The following is a 6,481-nucleotide window of genomic DNA, read 5'->3' on the forward strand; positions in this document are numbered from 1 at the left end:
GTCTTCATAACGCCGACGCCTTCCTAACGGCGTTGCCTTCCTAACGCCGTCGCCTTCCTAACGCCTTCGCCTTCCTAACGTTGTCGTCTTCATAACGCCGACGCCTTCCTAACGGCGTTGCCTTCCTAACGCCGTCGCCTTCATAACGCCGACGCCTTCCTAACGTTGTCGTCTTCAAAACGCCGACGCCTTCCTAACGCCGTCGCATTCCTAACGCCTTCGCCTTCCTAACGTTGTCGTCTTCATAACGCCGACGCCTTCCTAACGGCGTTGCCTTCCTAACGCCGTCGCCTTCATAACGCCTTCGCCTTCCTAACGGCGTTGCCTTCCTAACGCCGTCGCCTTCACAACGCCTTCGCCTTCCTAACGCCGTCGCCTTCCTAACGCCTTCGCCTTCCTAACGTTGTCGTCTTCATAACGCCTTCGCCTTCCTAACGGCGTTGCCTTCCTAACGCCGTCGCCTTCCTAACGCCGTCGCCTTCCTAACGCCGTCGCCTTCCTAACGGCGTCGCCTTCATAACGGCGTCGCCTTCCTAACGCCGTCGCCTTCCTAACGCCGTCGCCTTCCTAACGCCGTCGCCTTCATAACGGCGTTGCCTTCCTAACGCCGTCGCCTTCCTAACGGCGTTGCCTTCATAACGGCGTCGCCTTCCTAACGCCGTCGCCTTCCTAACGCCGTCGCCTTCCTAACGGCGTCGCCTTCCTAACGCCGTCGCCTTCCTAACGCCTTCGCCTTCCTAACGCCGTCGCCTTCCTAACGCCGTCGCCTTCATAACGCCTTCGCCTTGATAACGGCGTCGCCTTCCTAACGCCGTCATCTTCATAACGCCGTCGCCTTCCTAACGCTGTCGTCTTCCTAACGGCGTCGCCTTAATAACGCCGTCGTCTTCCTAATGCCGTCATCTTCATAACGCCGTCCCCTTCCTAACGCCTTCGCCTTCATATTGCCTTCGCCTTCCCAACGCCGTCCCCTTCCTAACGCTGTCGCCTTCCTAACGCCTTCGCCTTCATAACGCCTTCGCCTTCCCAACGCCGTCGCCTTCCTAACGCCGTCGTCTTCCTAACGGCGTCGCCTTCCTAACGCTGTCGCCTTCATAACGCCGTCATCTTCATAACGCCGTCGTCTTCCTAACGTTGTCGTCTTCATAACGCCGTCACCTTCATAACGCCTTCGCCTTCCTAACGCCTTCGCCTTCCTAACGTTGTCGTCTTCATAACGCCGTCGCCTTCCTAACGCCTTCGCCTTCCTAACGCCTTCGCGTTCCTAACGCCGTCGCCTTCCTAACGCCGTCGCCTTCCTAACGCCGTCGCCTTCCTAACGCCGTCGCCTTCCTAACGCCTTCGCCTTCCTAACGCCGTCGCCTTCCTAACGCCGTCGCCTTCCTAACGCCTTCGCCTTCCTAACGTTGTCGTCTTCATAACGCCGTCGCCTTCCTAACGCCTTCGCCTTCCTAACGCCTTCGCGTTCCTGACGCCGTCGCCTTCCTAACGCCTTCGCCTTCCTAACGCCTTCGCCTTCCTAACGCCGTCGCCTTCCTAACGCCTTCGCCTTCCTAACGCCGTCGCCTTCCTAACGCCTTCGCCTTCCTAACGCCGTCGCCTTCCTAACGCCTTCGCCTTCCTAACGCCGTCGCCTTCCTAATGCCGTCACCTTCCTAACGCCTTCGCCTTCCTAACGCCGTCGCCTTCCTAACGCCGTCGCCTTCCTAACGGCGTCGTCTTCATAACGCCGTCGCCTTCCTAACGTTGTCGCCTTCCTAACGCCGTCGCCGTCCTAACGCCGTCGCCTTCCTAACGCCGTCACCTTCCTAACGCCGTCACCTTCCTAACGCCGTCGCCTTCCTAACGGCGTCGTCTTCATAACGCCGTCGCCTTCCTAACGGCGTCGTCTTCATAACGCTGTCGCCTTCCTAACGGCGTCGTCTTCCTAACGCCTTCGCCGTCCTAACGCCGTCGCCTTCCTAACGCCGTCGCCTTCCTAACGGCGTCGTCTTCATAACGCCGTCGTCTTCCTAACGGCGTCGTCTTCCTAACGCCTTCGCCGTCCTAACGCCGTCGCCTTCCTAACGCCGTCGCCTTCCTAACGGCGTCGTCTTCATAATGCCGTCACCTTCCTAACGCCGTCGCCTTCCTAACGGCGTCGTCTTCATAACGCCGTCGCCTTCCTAACGGCGTCGTCTTCATAACGCTGTCGCCTTCCTAACGGCGTCGTCTTCATAACGCCGTCGCCTTCCTAACGGCGTCGTCTTCATAACGCTGTCGCCTTCCTAACGGCGTCGTCTTCCTAACGCCTTCGCCTTCCTAACGCCTTCGCCTTCCTAATGCCGTCACCTTCCTAACGGCGTCGCCTTCCTAATGCCGTCACCTTCCTAATGCCGTCGCCTTCCTAACGCCTTCGCCTTCCTAATGCCGTCACCTTCCTAACGGCGTCGCCTTCCTAACGCCGTCACCTTCCTAACGGCGTCGTCTTCCTAACGCCTTCGCCTTCCTAACGCCGTCGCCTTCCTAACGCCGTCGCCTTCCTAACGGCGTCGTCTTCATAACGGCGTCGTCTTCATAACGGCGTCGCCTTCCTAAAGGCGTCGTCTTCCTAACGGCGTCGCCTTCCTAACGGCGTCGTCTTCATAACTCTGTCGTCTTCATAACGCCGTCGCCTTCCTAACGCCGTCGTCTTCCTAACGCCTTCGCCTTCCTAACGGCGTCGCCTTCCTATCGCCTTCACCTTCCTAACGGCGTCGCCTTACTAACGCCTTCACCTTCCTAACGCCTTCGCCTTCCTAACGTTGTCGTCTTCCTAACGCCTTCGCCTTCCTAACGGCGTCGTCTTCATAAAGCCGTCGTCTTCATAACGCCGTCACCTTCCTAACGCCTTCGCCTTCCTAACGTTGTCGTCTTCCTAACGCCTTCGCCTTCCTAACGTTGTCGTCTTCATAACGCCGTCACCTTCCTAACGCCTTCGCCTTCCTAACGGCGTCGCCTTACTAACGCCTTCACCTTCCTAACGTTGTCGTCTTCATAACGCCGTCACCTTCCTAACGCCTTCGCCTTCCTAACGTTGTCGTCTTCCTAACGCCTTCGCCTTCCTAACGTTGTCGTCTTCATAACGCCTTCGCCTTCCTAACGCCTTTTCCTTCCTAATGCCGTCGCCTTCCTAACGCCGTCGCCTTCCTAACGCCTTCGCCTTCCTAATGCCGTCGCGTTCCTAACGCCGTCGCCCTTCTAACGGCGTCGTCTTCATAACGCCGTCGCCTTCCTAACGCCGTCGCCTTCCTAATGCCGTCACCTTCCTAACGCCGTCGCCTTCCTAATGCCGTCACCTTCCTAACGCCGTCGTCTTCCTAATGCCGTCACCTTCCTAACGCCGTCGCCTTCCTAATGCCGTCGCCTTCCTAACGCCTTCGCCTTCCTAACGTTGTCGTCTTCATAACGCCTTCGCCTTCCTAACGTTGTCGTCTTCATAACGCCTTCGCCTTCCTAACGCCTTTTCCTTCCTAATGCCGTCGCCTTCCTAACGCCGTCGCCTTCCTAACGCCTTCGCCTTCCTAATGCCGTCGCGTTCCTAACGCCGTCGCCCTTCTAACGGCGTCGTCTTCATAACGCCGTCGCCTTCCTAACGCCGTCGCCTTCCTAATGCCGTCACCTTCCTAACGCCGTCGCCTTCCTAATGCCGTCACCTTCCTAACGCCGTCGCCTTCCTAATGCCGTCACCTTCCTAACGCCGTCGCCTTCCTAATGCCGTCGCCTTCCTAACGCCGTCGCCTTCCTAATGCCGTCACCTTCCTAACGCCGTCGCCTTCCTAATGCCGTCGCCTTCCTAACGCCTTCGCCTTCCTAACGCCGTCGCCTTCCTAACGGCGTCGTCTTCATAACGCCGTCGTCTTCATAACGCCGTCGCCTTCCTAACGCCGTCGCCTTCCTAACGCCTTCGCCTTCCTAACGCCGTCGCCTTCCTAATGCCGTCACCTTCCTAACGGCGTCACCTTCCTAACGGCGTCGTCTTCCTAACGCCGTCGCCTTCCTAATGCCGTCACCTTCCTAACGGCGTCGCCTTCCTAACGCCGTCACCTTCCTAACGGCGTCGCCTTCCTAAAGCCGTCGCCTTCCTAACGCCGTCGCCTTCCTAATGCCGTCACCTTCCTAACGGCGTCGCCTTCCTAACGCCTTCGCCTTCCTAACGCCGTCGCCTTCCTAATGCCGTCGCCTTCCTAACGGCGTCGTCTTCCTAACGTTGTCGTCTTCATAACGCCGTCGCCTTCCTAACGCCTTCGCCTTCCTAACGCCGTCGCCTTCCTAACGCCGTCGCCTTCCTAATGCCGTCACCTTCCTAACGCCGTCGCCTTCCTAATGCCGTCGCCTTCCTAACGCCGTCGCCTTCCTAATGCCGTCGCCTTCCTAACGGAGTCGCCTTCCTAATGCCGTCACCTTCCTAACGCCGTCGCCTTCCTAACGCCGTCGCCTTCCTAACGGAGTCGCCTTCCTAATGCCGTCACCTTCCTAACGCCGTCGCCTTCCTAATGCCGTCGCCTTCCTAACGCCGTCGCCTTCCTAATGCCGTCACCTTCCTAACGTTGTCGTCTTCATAACGCCGTCACCTTCCTAACGCCTTCGCCTTCCTAACGCCGTCGCCTTCCTAACGCCGTCGCCTTCCTAACGCCGTCGCCTTCCTAACGGCGTCGTCTTCATAACGGCGTCGTCTTCATAACGCTGTCGTCTTCATAACGCTGTCGTCTTCATAACGCTGTCGTCTTCATAACGCTGTCGCCTTCCTAACGGCGTTGCCTTCCTAACGCCGTCGCCTTCATAACGCCGTCGCCTTCCTAACGTTGTCGTCTTCATAACGCCGTCACCTTCCTAACGCCTTCGCCTTCCTAACGCCGTCGCCTTCCTAACGCCGTCGCCTTCCTAACGCCGTCGCCTTCCTAACGGCGTCGTCTTCATAACGGCGTCGTCTTCATAACGCTGTCGTCTTCATAACGCTGTCGTCTTCATAACGCTGTCGTCTTCATAACGCTGTCGCCTTCCTAACGGCGTTGCCTTCCTAACGCCGTCGCCTTCATAACGCCGTCGCCTTCATAACGCCGTCGCCTTCATAACACCTTCGCCTTCCTAACGCATTCGCCTTCCTAACGCCTTCGCCTTCATAACGCCTTCGCCTTCCTAACGGCGTCGTCTTCATAACGCCTTCGCCTTCCTAACGCCATCGCCTTCATAACGCCTACGCCTTCCTAACGCCGTCGCCTTCCTAACGGTGACGCCTTCCTAACGGTGACGCCTTCCTAACGCCGTGGCCTTCCTAACGGTGACGCCTTCCTAACGGTGACGCCTTCATAACGCCGTCGCCTTCATAATGCCTTCGCCTTCCTAACGGTGACGCCTTCCTAACGCAGTCGCCTTCCTAACGGTGACGCCTTCCTAACGGTGACGCCTTCCTAACGCCGTCGCCTTCATAACGCCTTCGCCTTCATAACGCCTTCACCTTCCTAACGGCGTCGTCTTCATAACGCTGTCGCCTTCCTAACGGCGTCGCCTTCCTAACGGCGTCGCCTTCCTAACGCCTTCGTCTTCCTAACGTTGTCGTCTTCATAACGCCGACGCCTTCCTAACGTTGTCGTCTTCAAAACGCCGACGCCTTCCTAACACCGTCGCCTTCCTAACGCCTTCGCCTTCCTAACGTTGTCGTCTTCATAACGCCGACGCCTTCCTAACGGCGTTGCCTTCCTAACGCCTTCGCCTTCCTAACGGCGTTGCCTTCCTAACGCCTTCGCCATCCTAACGGCGTTGCCTTCCTAACGGCGTTGCCTTCCTAACGCCTTCGCCTTCCTAACGGCGTTGCCTTCCTAACGCCGTCGCCTTCATAACGCCTTCGCCTTCCTAACGCCTTCGCCTTCCTAACGCCTTCGCCTTCATAACGCCGTCGCCTTCATAACGCCTTCGCCTTCCTAACGCCGTCGCCTTCATAACGCCGTCGCCTTCATAACGCCTTCGCCTTCCTAACGCCGTCGCCTTCCTAACGCCGTCGCCTTCCTAACGCCTTCGCCTTCCTAACGCCGTCGCCTTCCTAACGCCGTCGCCTTCCTAACGCCGTCGCCTTCCTAACGCCGTCGCCTTCATAACGCCGTCGCCTTCCTAACGCCGTCGCCTTCCTATCGCCTTCGCCTTCCTAACGCCGTCGTCTTCATAACGCCGTCGTCTTCCTAACGCCGTCGTCTTCCTAACGCCGTCGCCTTCCTAACGCCTTCACCTTCCTAACGGCGTCGCCTTCCTAACGCCTTCGCCTTCCTAACGCCTTCGCCTTCCTAACGCCGTCGCCTTCCTAACGCCGTCGCCTTCCTAACGCCGTCGCCTTCCTAACGCCGTCGTCTTCCTAACGCCGTCGTCTTCCTAACGCCGTCGTCTTCCTAACGCCGTCGCCTTCCTAACCCCTTCGCCTTCCTAACGCCGTCGCCTTCCTAACGCCGTCGTCTTCCTAACGCCGTCGCCT

Source organism: Telmatherina bonti (genome assembly GCF_933228915.1).
Source record: "Telmatherina bonti genome assembly, chromosome: 3".
NCBI lineage: Eukaryota > Metazoa > Chordata > Actinopteri > Atheriniformes > Telmatherinidae > Telmatherina > Telmatherina bonti.